Genomic DNA, 14,675 nt, shown 5'->3' on the forward strand with positions numbered 1-14,675 from the left:
CTAAATATTTGTTCTACATGTGAATATTTATAGACTGTAACCAAGACATCCCTTAACCTTCTCTTTGCAAAGCTAGATAGATTGATCTCTTTAAGTCTATTACTATAAGGCATGTTTTCTACTCCTTTAATCATTCTTGTGGCTCTTCTCTGAACCCTTTCCAATTTATCAACATCGTTCTGGAATTGTGGGCATCAGAACTGAACACAATATTTCAGCAGCAAGTACACCAGTTACAAATACAAAGGTAAAATAACCTCTCTATGATTAATCAAAATTCCCATTTATGTATCCCAGGTTTGCGTTAGTTCTTTTGGCCACAGTGTTGCATTGGGGGCTTATGTTGAAGGCTAAGGTTGAGTTTGAGTCTGATTATCTACCACGACTGCCAAATCTTTTTCAGAGTCACTACTTCCCAGGATAGAGTCACCTGTCCTGTAACTATGAGCTACATTATTTCATCCTAGATGTAGACATTTACGTATAGCCATATTAAAGTGAATATTGTTTGCCTGTGTCCAGTTAACCAAGTTATCCAGATTGATCTGAATCAGTGACCTGTCCTCTTCATTATTTACCACTTCACTAATTTTTTATGTTATCTGCAAACACTATCAGTGAGAATTTTATATTTTCTTCCAGGCCATTGATAAATATTTTAAACAGCATAGAGCCAAGACCTGATCTCTGCCGGACAGCGCTGGAAACAGACCCGCTTCATGATGATTCCCTGTTTTACAGTTACATTTTGAGATCTATCAGTTAGACAGCATTTAATCCATTTAATATATGCCATTTTATTTTTATATTGTTCTAGTGTTTTAATCAAAATGTCATGCAGTACCAAGTCAAATGCCTTACAGAAGTCTAAGCATACTATGTCAACACTAATACCTTTATCAATCAAAGTTGTAATCTCATCAAAAAAAGATATCAGGTTAGTTTTACAAGATCTATTTTCCATAAACCATATTTATTTGCATTAAGTACATTACTCTCCTTTAATTCTTCGTTAATCGAGGCCCTATCAGTCTCTCAGTGATCTTGCCTGGAATCAATGGCAGGCTGACAAACCTATAATTACACATGTCATCCCGATTACCCTTTTTAAAAATTTTTCACAACATTAGCTTTCTTCCACTCTCCTGGAACTTCCCCAGGGCTCCAAGACTTATTGAAAAACAAAATGAATGGTTCAGCAAGTGCCTCAGATAGATCTTTTAAAACTTTTGGATGCAAGTTATCTGGCCCTGCTGATTTTAAAATGTCTAATTTCTGTATCTTCTGCTTAACATCCTCCAGCATTACTAGTGCAATGAAAAGAGTGTTATCATCATAAGTTGACTATATCATTTGTTTTTAGCCCAACTGAAGAACAGAAATAATTATTGAACACTTCTGGGTGGTTTTTTTTCGTTATTATTGATAGTTCTGGACCAATATAAATGTTAGAATTATTGTTTTGTTCCTAATATATTTTTAAAACTCTTACTTATTGTCTTCAACTCTGCTGGTTATAGATTTCTCCTTGTGTCCCTTGGCTTCCCTTATCAGTTTTCTACAGTTCTTTAACTTCTGATTTATTGATTACTATCAACTTCCCCTTTCTTTCATTTTTTGTATATCATAGCTGCATTCACTTTCCTGCAAAGTCAGGTTGGTTTTTTAGTCAACATAGCCTTTTTCCTTGACTGTGAGGCATCTAGTAACATATTCTTACATGATTCCCAATTGTGATTCCCATTTTTATTATTGAAAAATTATCCACTTCTGGTACTGAAGTAGCACACTCTGCTTCACCATGTACATTTTATTCTGCTTAAGGAACATAGTAAGCTCAGTGTAACATTTAATTCCTTCTCTAACATTTTAGAAAGCTGCACAGTTTCATCACAGTGACAATTTTGCAGCATTTTTTCTGAACAATAAATTCTACACAGTTTTTTTCCTATTCTTTTTCCTTAAACATTTATTTTTAAGAGCTGCTACCCTCCAAAATTAGTTATAACCTGAAAGATAAGGGGCATGAGATGAGTAATTGTGTTCTTTAACATATAATCCTACATTACAAAAACTAAATATTCCAAGTCAGTAATATTTGAATGAATCATAAGGTAAAAACTTTTAATTTTTTTGTTTTTCCTTCTTCCAAAAGTGACCCAAGAAACTGGTACTGGGGAGCGAAAAAACAAACAACTTGTAGGATTTTCTCTAACTCAGCAAGCTCCAATTGTAATGCATACTTAGGTCTGTCATGCAAGGCAACTTGTAATAGAGTGCATCTAAATATTAAATCTGGTCAGGAAATGTTAAATGATTTTAAATTTCAAGGAAAACTGGAAAAAATCTGATTTTTGCCCCTTACTTTATCACCAATTCTTGAGTAGTTTTCTCTCAAACTCTTCTATTGAAGTTGTTCCATGTGTATAAATAAATATCATTTGAGCTAAGAGTTGGGTCTTCCTACCACTCATATAAGTGCCCTAACCATCAGGCTACAGAGTCATTCTTGATCTTGTTCTCTTTCTCTGTCCCAATGACTATAAGTATTACTTTTTGACCAGTTCTACAATATACAGCATGCTACTAGGGCAACAGGAATTTCAAGCCCTAAACACTGGAGCTAATGGACAAACCAAAACAGACACAAATGTACACAAAATATTGTTGCATAATGATCTTGTATGGATGAGTGTATATTTGTGTCATAGTGGTAACCACCTACCAACAACTATCTCCCATAGTCCAAGTGAAATTCCATTGATTTCAGGAACAAGAATTTAATCCCAGTTGTTGAACATATTGTTTTCCTAATTTGTTCATGAAAGGACCCACTCATTTCAATGGTTTTTTTAAGTGTATAAGATCTGAGCAGAGAACACTTGACTGACACCTTTTCTACATCTTAAACATGTTGATTTAGCTGATTACCAACAGATACAGCAACTGTGTTAGTCAGATATTTCAGCCATACTCCATATCTAGGCAAAACAGAACTGACTCAATGAATAAGAACATGATTTCCATCTATCTTCAAAGAAAAGCTAATTCAGCTCTGGTATAGTTTAATATTTCCAGGAAAGTTGATCTTGTAAACCCTTGCAAGTGACAGCCCAACAAAAGCCATAATTAGCTTGTGCGAGATTATACTAAAAACCTCAGTAAACCTAATGAAAACTGTAGAACAAACGTGAGAATTAGAAAGACTAAAGGTCTTTTGAAGCTGATTTATTGTATCCACTTGACCCAGTCCTTGCATTAATGTTACTTATGTGATTTGTAGCATCTATTAGAAAAAAAAGAGAGAAAGAAAGAAAAGCATGATTAGCATATGCGGCATTCAGAAAATCATCAAAGAGTACAAAGAACTAGAAGAAAGGGAGGAAATGCTGAAGTCTTCAGAGGAAAAAAAAACCTTTAATCTATTTTTAATTTTGGTTTCATATTTAAGACTAAGTTCTGTCTGCCTGATAGCACTATAGAATGTTACGTCCTTTCCTGACATTGTAGGTAATTAATCTGTCTTTAAGGGGAAATTATGTTACTAGTTCATTTTAAGACTATGGCCCAATCCTGAAGTTCTTTATCAGGGAAAATATCCAGTGGTTTCAATAGGACTTATTATGAATAAAGACTTCAGTATAGAAACTGTAATTATTCAGTAATATTTTGACTATCAGAAAGGAGAGGGGGGATCATACCATAAAGATCTGTACAATGTGCACACATGTCATTTACCTTGGCATCTCATTTCAGCGCTACAAGTGTGTGGCATTTGGGAGAGTACCATCATCTTTCCCCCCCCCCCCCACACACACACAGTCAAAGGTCATTAGTACAACAGGGTATCTGTGACATAAGAAGGTGGCAAGCTTAAGGACCCCAGGATGAAATCAGAGCCCCAGTGAGGGAAGGCCATTCCCAAGGAACCTAGCTGAACCACAGGTTCATGCAAACTCTAGTGAGGGAGAACCAAACTTGAAGATCCCAGAGAAGATGTATGATCATATTTTGGACCTCTTCTTTATCTGCTGTGAGCAGTATCTTATCTTGGTTTCTCAAGTGGGCAAAAAATATGTTGTGGACAGCACTTGAAAGAGTTTCATGAGTTCCATTCCCCAATTCCATCCCTGTTTGAAATAGCAACATTTTTCTGCATGTCTTGGGTAAGTATCATGATTGATGAGTCCTTTATTACACCAGTTCTAGTCCCACTCTAATTAGTTTAGGGACCTAGTCCTCTGGGTAGTTAAGAACCAAGAGACTCCTCTGCTTTCTGTGGTTGTAGTTAAAAATCACTATTGGCCAACAGTTAATACACAATGGAGTCTGAGAGAGCACCATTTTCCTCTATTTGGAGAATAGGAAATGTGTGCATATGTCAGACAAAGTTGTGAGATAACTACTGGCAAATGCTGGCTATTTTATAGTAAATATTGTGAACAACATCTACACAGGCATGATTCTCCACTGTCATTGTAATAGAAGATGTCTATGTTCACACTACACTCTATTGTAATAATGTTTGTGCAAAGTCTGCCTTATGAGGTATTATTTAAAACACTCATAATTTGTTGCTCAATATTGCCCTGGTAAAATATGCGTGGCGATAGTGTATGTGAAGTTTTAAGATTCCCCTATAAGTTTCCCAGATAGGCAGACCTCAGCCCATGCCCTGCTCTTCCAAAACTTAATACTTGTTTTCCTCAAGGCTCTCCTCCTGTCCCTTTTTGGAGCTGTTTTTTTTTCCCCCTTGGCAATCCTTCAGGTTCCCAGTATTCTTGGGAATTACCTAAAATCTTTTCTCTTTCTGGAGCAGTTTTTCCCATTAGTAATCCTTCAGCCTCCAGTCTTCTTAGTCATTGCCTCTACTCCTGTCTTCTGGAATGACCTGGGTCTGGCTTATATCGACCCCAGACCATCTCACAAACCCAGCAGCCTTGAAAAGAGTAGTTAATTGGACTCGGCTGGTTGGTTTGATTTTGTTTGCTTGGTTCATTGTTTTTCCTCCCCCCATGTGACAGTTCACACTCTCACGGTGCCCAAGTGGAATTCAGAGAGAGGAGATGAAAGGCTGCCCAGGAACCAGTTTCTAGTCCCTGATCTTTTGCCGCCTGGCCTAGCATAAGCTGCTGAGCACCAACTCTAACTTATGCCACTGGTGTAAGATCCTTATGCAGTGGAAGACTGGGTGTAACAGTTCTGATTCTCTCTGTTATGCCCCTCCCTGCACCCACAATAACATGCCATCTCCTTTCCCTTATGCCAGGGATGGAGGGCAACAGCTGGAACAGCTGGTTCTGCCACCTCCACCAGTTTTATGTCAGTTGGAGTTCCCTTTTGCAAAATAAATTCTCTGCTGGTAACTTCAGTCAGAATATCATTAATTAGAAGTGCCCATTTCCCAGGAAAAGCAGCCAAGAATCCTGTGGCACCTTATAGACTAACAGACGTCTGTTAGTCTATAAGGTGCCACAGGATTCTTGGCTGCTTTTACAGATCCAGACTAACACGGCTACCCCTCTGATACTTGACCCCATTTCCCAGGAGTGCACAATTTCAGTAATGCCATGGTAGAGGCCTAAGTTGCTTACCTTCACAAAGCTTAGTTTTCTTCCAATACTGTATCCTGAATTGCAATCACTATTTTCTTTAAATGACACTAGTGACCCAGTATCACCAAGACCCAAGAATGAATGCCACAACCAGTTTCTTTGTGTGAAAAAGTTCTGCCTGTAAGTTTTTAGTCTATTCAATTTTAACTTCATGGCATGTTTCTTACTTTTTTATCTGTGTTAAAGGCCTAAGTCACAATTAATAAGACCAAGAAAAGATTGCTTTTCAAGTTAATCCCCACAAGGAATGTGGTTGTGTGACTAAAATGTTCTCTTGATAAAGCCATATTTAACTATTCTGTTTGTATGCAAGACTGACTATACTATCTGTGACAAAATGATATTTTAAAATAAAATTAATTAGAATATTACTAGCAAAATTATGTCAATAAGACAGTTTTAATTTCTAGGGGATTCTGACTAGTTATAAATGTTCTGGCACATCCAGCTGTCTGTTTGCTTTGTTTTTTTAAAACAGCAAAATAATTTTGTCTAATATTAAAACAATTAACAAAAGATAGTAGTGGCTTTTAGATACTGCCAGTTTTTAGAGTACATCAATGTATGTTATTCTAATTTCAATGTGCACCCTGCTTGAGAGATACTTGATGACATGTCAGCATTCTGTACTGACATCAGGAAGGGGGAAAATATAAAACAAAATCTAATGTGTCTTTAAAAGTCAGATTCATCAAAACTGTGATCACAGACACTAAAAACTCTTCTTTATAATTAGACAATTATTTCATGACACCACTAAAAGGACAGATGGGGGGAATGAGGGGAACTTTTTTTTTAGCCTATCTAGTCTGACAGATACTTTCCAGAACCAAATAAAACAGATGATGCAGTTGTTCTGGGAAACAAATAAAAATGAATAATATTCTTTATTTATTACATACATTTGGAGAATGTCCGTCACCATGGTACTCTTTGCCAATGTCATATATTTGTAGAAGATTTTGTATTTTTTTCACTTAGGAATGAAAAAAAGCAGCTTGCTTTTACACTTATGTCCAGCTTCCCTGCGAATGCTTCTCAAGAGATGGACTTTATGTAACTGATTTTATTTGTGTAGGCAGAACTTTTCAGAAGTAATGGCCAATATAAACGGTGTTGGTTATCTTCTAAGGATAACTGGGATAATGGATATATGTCCTTGACTAGATAAAATACTATGAATAATTTATGCAGATTTCTGGCATAATTGGTATAGATATCTTCCTGACCTTCAAAATAGTTTAAAAAATCAGAAAAGGAAAAGGGATGAAATATTTGTACTAATTTGGGAAATTTACTCTGTGTAAACAAGAAGTATATAAATACACCAAGAGGTGAGCTCATAATATTTGGATGAGCGAAAATTTGAGCTGCAAGCCTGCTCCCTGAATTAGATAATGTATTAACCCTTTCTGTTTGTGCTGATCTATCTTTTACTAATAAACACCAGTTCAGCTGAGTTATTTGATGTCTCATCCATCAATAATCTAAACTGAATCCTCTTACAGTATCTAGGCACAAAATGTATTAAAGTTTCTGCCCATAAATTCCTGAAGAGAGGGAAACAAGCAATGAGAACTAGAAGTGTTGCTAAATTATGGAAGTAAATTATAGTAGGCAAAACTGGAACATGGTGGAATGATTCTCATAAATAGAATATGAAAACATGTGGGTTCAGTTTATACAGGACAGATAGAATAGGAAGAAAAGGTGGAGGAGTGGTTATATGTCAAAAAATATTCACAATTCCAGTGAGCCACAGTTAATTGATGCAAACAGTGATTGCGGAATCTCATGATATCCAGTCAGCTCTCAAATAATCCCCATAGTGGAGTATTAGAGGAAGCTCCATTGCCTGCAACACTTTAAACAATCCTCGAGAACTAGAACATGTACCAGAGGGAATAGCACTACAGTGAAGGAAGAAGGAAAAGCTACTTAGTAGATCTTCTCCGGTTCTAAATTAAATGGCTGGGTTGCTGACTTTAACCCTACTGAGTTCAGGGTTTTAACCAGTACCCTCTCTAAACACTGTTTAAATAAATATCCCCCATTTCAAGTGATTGACATGACCTTGAGCAGTGAACAGATGAAGGAAAAAAATAATTCATTAAGTTGCAAAGTACATTAGCAAACTTTATCTTCCATCAAAGATTCAATCCAGGAAAGCATTTTCTAAAGTCTGTGGGATTAAAAAGTATTTGGTATTGAACAGATTCCGCAAGGGAAGTCAGTAAGTGAGTGTTAGGTCCCCATTTTTTTTACTACATTTTACTTCTTCAATGATTAATAAACCATTTCATTAAATGATTCATGAATTGATCAGAAGCCTCCAATAATGAACAAAAAAATTATTCCTGCGAGCTAAATTCTTGCTGTCAAAATAGCAGACCAGTCCATCCACTTTTCTTTAAAAAAAATAGTCATTAAAACACAGCAACAAGAAAAAAAAACAGCATTGTATTCACATGCCAGCTGTTAGGGGACATAAGGTGAGTATAATGATTTTGAGGTGTCTTTAGCTTGGGACATACTGGGAAAAATTAGGTTTATCTTTAAAACTGGCATTAATGGGACTATACTACTCTGTAAGGAAGACATAAATGCAAGGGAAAAATAAATCCATATTCCAGAAGGGCACTGCCAGATATGAACAGTCAAATGTTTAACATATTAATAATGAGAAATCACCAAACAGGGAGGAAAGAAAGGTTAGTTTCACAATGTGATTCAGTCAGTTTATTGGCAGCTAGAGAAAGGAAAAACTACACAGAAAACACAAGTTAAGAATGTTATCTCTACTGTTTCACAGTAACATTGGCTATATGTTGAAATAGTCAGTGAGAATTGGTATCACCAGGAGACCAATGTATCTTGATAAAAAAGTGGAGAAAAGAGGTAAACAAGTATTTTAAGGCTTGCAAGACTTAAAGTAGGTGTGTTCATATAGACTCACAGACATAACCCCCCCACAAAAAAATGGAATATTAGTTTCTGAGGTAAGTTGACTCCTGACTCTAGGATATGGTCATAAGACAGTGTCTGATCTGAACAAAAATGTTTTTCCCCCCCTTCTTCATGCTTGTGGCATTGGTGCCTGGATCACTGATTTACAGGGAAGGCCTGGGTTGCAGGAACCTGTGATATCTGCTTGTAGGCATGCGGACTCACCCTCTGCGGCGCCTCCTGCTGGTCTCTGTCAGGGAATTAGCCCTCCAGAGGTTGGAGTGCCCTCTGCAGGCCGGTGTCCCACTACCGCTTGGCCCCCGTGTTCCTCCCGGACCCAGTGCCCCTTTATATCTGGGGTGCTGCCCCCTGGCCGTACACCCCTCAGTCTCAGGATGTCTCCTCCCCAGGGAACCCCCCACCCACTATCCCCACCTCACCTCAGTCGTAGGCTACTGCAAGTCACCAACTAGCCCCTGCTCCCTGGGGCAGACTGCAGTATAAGCCACTCATCACAAGCAAGGGGGGGTTTAGACCTGCTGCCTTTCTCTGCATCCCAGTACCTCTATAGGGCCTTGGACAAGTTCCTGCAGCCTGGGGAGTTGCCAGCCTGGAGCTCCCCAGTCCCTCTGGCCTTTCCCCAGCCCTGCCTCACTCTAGGGACCCTGAGCTTCTCAGCAGCTGGGCCCCTCTCTCTCTGAAAGCAAAGACAGACTTTGCTCAGCTTCTGGCTACCCTGGCCTTCTTATAAGGCCCAGCTGCCCTGATTGGGGCATGGCCCAGGTGTAGCTCCTTCCCCAATCAGCTTGGGCTTTTTCTCCTAGCCCCTAGCCCTCTCCCAGGGCTGGCTTCTACCCTGTCGGGGCTGGAGCAGGTAACTACACTGCTGCTAACACTTTAAGGTGATTTCTCAAATGGAGATTTCTCCATGCATTGACATAAGACAAAGGGCCCAGGGAAAGACATAACCCACATGGTCTGGTAGGAAGAAGTGTGAACTGGCCACCGGGGAACCTTGCCACAGAGGAATATTGCACGATAAAGCAAGAATGACTATCAATACAGCTGTTCAAATTATTAATTTAGGATAATATACATTAATAACTGAGCCTCTTTTTTTAGTTAGTGAATCATTAATGAATGTGTTCCTTATTCTTAAGGTCTCTTCAAGTGATATGGATGACTAATTTTCAGACTAGGGGTTGTTTTTAAATTGTTCATTATCACTGTTCACTATTTGTGCTGTGCAGTTGTTCACCTAAGGGTATGTCTACACTACGAAATTAGGTCGATTTTATAGAAGTCTATTTTTTTAGAAATCGATTTTATACAGTTGATTGTGTGTGTCCCCACTAAGCGCATTAAGTTGGCAGAGTGCGTCCACAGTACTGAGGTTAGTGTTGACTTTCGGAGGGTTGCACTGTGGGTAGCTATCCCACAGTCCCTGCAGTCTCCACCGCCTATTGGAATTCGGGTTGAGCTCCCAATGCCTGATGGGGCAAAAACATTCTCGCGGGTGGTTTTGGGTACATGTCATCAGGCCCCCCTCGCTTCCTCCCTCCTTCCCTCTGTGAAAGCAATGGCAAACAATTATTTCTCACCTTTATTCCTGAGTTACTTGTGCAGACGACATACTATGGCAAGCATGGAGCCCGCTCAGCTCACCGTCACCGTACGTCTCCTGGGTGCTGCTGGCAGATGCAGTACTGCATTGCTACACCACAGCAGTTCCTTGCCTTCACAGCAGCAGATGGTGCAATACAACTGCTAGCCGTTGTCTCCTGGGTGCTCCTGGCCAACCTCGGTGAGGTCAGTCAGGGGTGCCTGGATATAAATGGGAGTGATTCGAGATCATTCTCTTCTTTAAGTTTTGTCTCATGGAGATACAGTCCTGCCTAGAATATCATGTGAGCTGGAGTTTTCTGCCTCAGGCTGCTCTCCCAGCCAGCAGCACCGCGTGGTTGCACCTGCCCCGGCCTACCCCTTGCTCCCCTGGCTCATGAAGCCTGGATAGTAGTAAGGAGCAGTTCAACTATAGGCTGACCAAGTTCAGAATGGTGGTAGAATGTGTCTTTGGACGTCTAAAAGCTTGCTGGCACTGTTTGCTGACTAGGCTGTTTGGGATTAGAAGAGCACAGCAAGGTGCACTGTGCATCACAGAAGCTTTGAAAACCAGTAAGGCTTTGGTGTGACGGTTGTGTGTGTTTCTCCATGATGCAAACCCACCCCCTTTGTTGATTTTAATTCCCTGTAAACCAGCCCTGTAAGCTACATCATCAGTTGCCCCTCCCTCCGTGAAAGCAATGGCAGACAATCATATTTGCGCCTTTTTTCCACGCAGACGCCATACCACTGCAAGTGTGTAGCCCGCTGAGCTCAGCCGCCGCTGTTGTGTCCTGGGCGCTGCTGGCAGCAGACGGTGCAGTAGGACTGCAAACTGTCATCATCAAACGACCGCTTCCGCTGCCACTCTACTCTCCTGTTCTGGCAGCAGACAGTGCAGCAGGGCTGCAAACTGTCGTCATCGAATGACTGCTTCCGCTGCCACTCTGCTGTCCTGCAGACGCCATACCACAGGAAGCATGGAGCCTGCTCAGATCACTGCGGCAGTTATGAGGACTGTAAACACCATGTGCATTATCCTGTAATATATGCAGCACCAGAAACTTCAAAAGCAGGTAAGGAGGTGATGGTAGCGTGGTGAAGAGAGTGCTGAGGATATGGACACAGACTTCTCCCAAAGCATCAGCCCTGGCAATTTGGACATCATGCTGGTAATGAGGCAGGTTCATACCGTGGAACACCGATTCTGGGCCCAGGAAACAAGCACAGACTGGTGGGACTGCATAGTGTCGCAGGTCTGGGATGACTCTTTCGCATGCGTAAGGGCACTTTCATGGAACTTTGTGACTTGCTTTCCCTGGCCCTGAAGCGCAAGAATACCAAGATGAGAGCAGCCCTCACAGTTCACAAGCGAGTAGTGATAGCCCTCTGGAAGCTTGCAATGCCAGACAGCTAGCGGTCAGTTGGGAATCAATTTGGAGTGGGCAAATCTACTGTGGGAGCTCCTGTGATCCAAGTAGTCAACGCGAACACTGAGATGCTGCTATCAAGGGTAGTGACTTTGGGAAAATTGCAGGCCATAGTGGATGGCTTTGCTGCAATGGTATTTGCTAACTTTGGTGGGGCGATAGATGGAATGCATATCCCTATCTTGGCACCGGAGCACCAAGGCAGCCAGTACGTAAATTGAAAGGGGGACTTTTCAATGGCGCTGCAAGAACTGGTGGATCACAAGGGACGTTTCACCAACATCAACGTGGGATGGCCGGGAAAGGTACATGACACTCGCATCTTTAGGAACTCTGGTCTGTGTGAACAGCTGCAGCAAGGGACTTACTTCCCAGACCAGAAAATAACTGTTGGGGATGTTGAAATGCCTACAGTTATCCTTGGGGACCCAGCCTACCCCTTAATGCCATGGCTCATGAAGCCATACACAGGCAGCCTGGACAGTAATCAGGAGCTGTTCAACTATAGGCTGAGCAAGTGCAGAATGGTGGTACAATGTGCATTTGGATATTTAAAAGTGTGCTGGCATAGTTTACTGACTTGGTTAGACCTCAGCAAAACCAATATTCCCATCATTACTACTGCTTGCCGTGTGCTCCACAATATCTGTAAGAGTAAGGGGGAAATGTTTATGGTGGGGTGGGAGGTTGAGGCAAAGCACCTGGCCTCTGATTACAGGCAGCCAGACACCAGGGCAGTTGGAAGAGCACAGCAGGGTGTGCTGCACATCACAGATATGTTGAAAACCAGTTTCATGACTGGCCACGCTATGGTGGGTAAGTTCTGTTTGTTTCTCCTTGATGAAAACCCGCCCCCTTCGTTCACTCTACTTCCCTGTAAGCCAACCGCCCTCCCCTCCCCCCTTTGATCACCACTTGCAGAAGCAATAAAGCCATTGTTGTTTCAAATTCATGCATTCTTTATTAATTCATCACAAAAATGGGGGGATAACTGCCAAGGTAGCCCGGGAGGGGTGGTGGAGGAGGGAAGCACCGGGTGGGGTGGGGGAGGAGGAGAGGAGGGAAGGACAAGGCCACACTGTACTTCAAAACTTATTGAATGCCAGCTTTCTGTTGCTTGGGCAGTCCTCTGGGGTGGAGTGGTTGGGTGCCTGGAGGCCCCTCCACTGCGTTCTTGTGCGTCTGGGTGAGGAGGCTAAGGAACTTGGGGAGGAGGGCGGTTGGTTACACAGGGGCTGCAGTGGTGGTCTGTGCTCATTCATGCCTTTCCTGCACCTCAACAATACGCTGGAGAACATCAGTTTGATCCTCCTGTAGCCTCAGCATTCCTTCCTGTCCCCTCTCATCATGCTGACACCACCTATCATCTTGATCCCGCCACCTCTCCTCTTGCTCCCGCCATCTGTCCGCATGTTCATTTTGTGCGCTCCTGCACTCTGACATTGTCTCCATGCATTTTGCTGGGCTCTTTCAGTGTGGGAGGACCGCATGAGCTGAGTGACCATTTCATCGTGAGTGCATTTTTTTCGCCTTCTAATCTTCGTTAGCCTCAGGGAGCGTTGAAACATTTGCAGCTGTGAGAGGGAAAAAGGGAGAGTAGTATTTAAAAAGACACATTTTAGAAAACAGTGGGTAGACTCTTTCACAGTGAACCAAGCTGTTAACATTACATAGCATGTGTACTTTCTTTACAAGGTCACATTTTGCCTCTTATATTGAGGGCCTTCTGGTTTAGTGTGAGAGATCAGAATTCGGCTTGCAGGCAGACATGGTAAGCCACAGTCTTTTGGCTTCTTTAACCTTCATACCATGTGGGAATGGTTTCAAACAGCAGCGCCCATGTTTCCAATACCAAGCACCCATTGGGTTGGCCATTTAAAAGCACGGGCTGCGGTTTTCGGGTTAACGTGCAGCACAAACCCAACTAACTCCCCCCCATACACCCCCCCAAATCTCTGGGATGATCGCTGTGACGGTACCTCCCATAAGGCTTTATGGAAATGTGCTTAGAATGTGTTTTATGGAAAAATGCTTAGAATGTATTTGGAAAAATGCTTAGAATGTGTTTTATGCTACTTATGCCATGTAACATATCTCTGTAAAGGTTATGATTTATTGAATGTATTAATCCTATTTGCTTGCATGTATCATTTTTGTATTCAACGTTATGAATATTATGAATGTTGGCTGTGTACTGGCTTGATTTCTAAATAACCTTAGTAGAGCATTTGGTCCGTTCCTGGAGAAAGGAATGTTGAAATTAAGTACCTAATCAAGAAACACTTAAAGGACAATGGATCTTGGAATGCTCCAATCCACATAAGAAGTCTACTTGAGGACATTCAAGCTAGCATGTAAACAATGGATGCTACCTGTAAAAACTGAGTCATGCGTGGACATGTGACTTGCCCATGTGACTCCTAAACTCCATCTTGGAGCTGGACTTGGCATAGGAGTGAGGAGGGGTTCTCCACCCACAAGAGAGAGTCTATTTAAACCCCTGGGAGACTCCTCCATTTTGTCTTCAGCTAGCTAAAGAGAGAGCCTCTCCACCCCACCCCACCCCATCAGGATACTGAAAGAGGGGGGGGGCAAACAACTGTGCATAGCTCTCTATCAGTGTTATAGAGGGTGAACAATTTATGGGTTTATCCTGCATAAGCTTTATACAGGGTAAAACGGATTTATTTGAGTTTAGACCCCATTGGGAGTTGGGCATCTGGGTGTTAAAGACAAGCACACTTCTGTTAGTTGCTTTCAGGTAAACCTGCAGTTTGGGGACCAGTAATTTAGGTCTTTGTTGGAGCAGAAGGGAGTGTCTGTCTCAGCAAGACAGGGTGCTGGAGTCCTGAGCTGGCAGGGAAAACAGGAGCAGAGCTAGTCTTGGCACATCAGGTGGCAACTCCCAAGAGGGATTCTGTGATGCAACCCGTCACAATCACTTCACACCTCCCCCCCACCATGTGGCTAATAGCGGGGATGATTTCTATTCAGCCACAGGCAAACAACTCAGCAGGAACGGTCACCTCTGAATGTCCTCTTAATAAAATTCCCCTATTCCAACCAGGTGACCATGAATAAT

Source organism: Mauremys mutica, chromosome 1 (genome assembly GCF_020497125.1).
Source record: "Mauremys mutica isolate MM-2020 ecotype Southern chromosome 1, ASM2049712v1, whole genome shotgun sequence".
Taxonomy (NCBI): Eukaryota; Metazoa; Chordata; order Testudines; family Geoemydidae; genus Mauremys; species Mauremys mutica.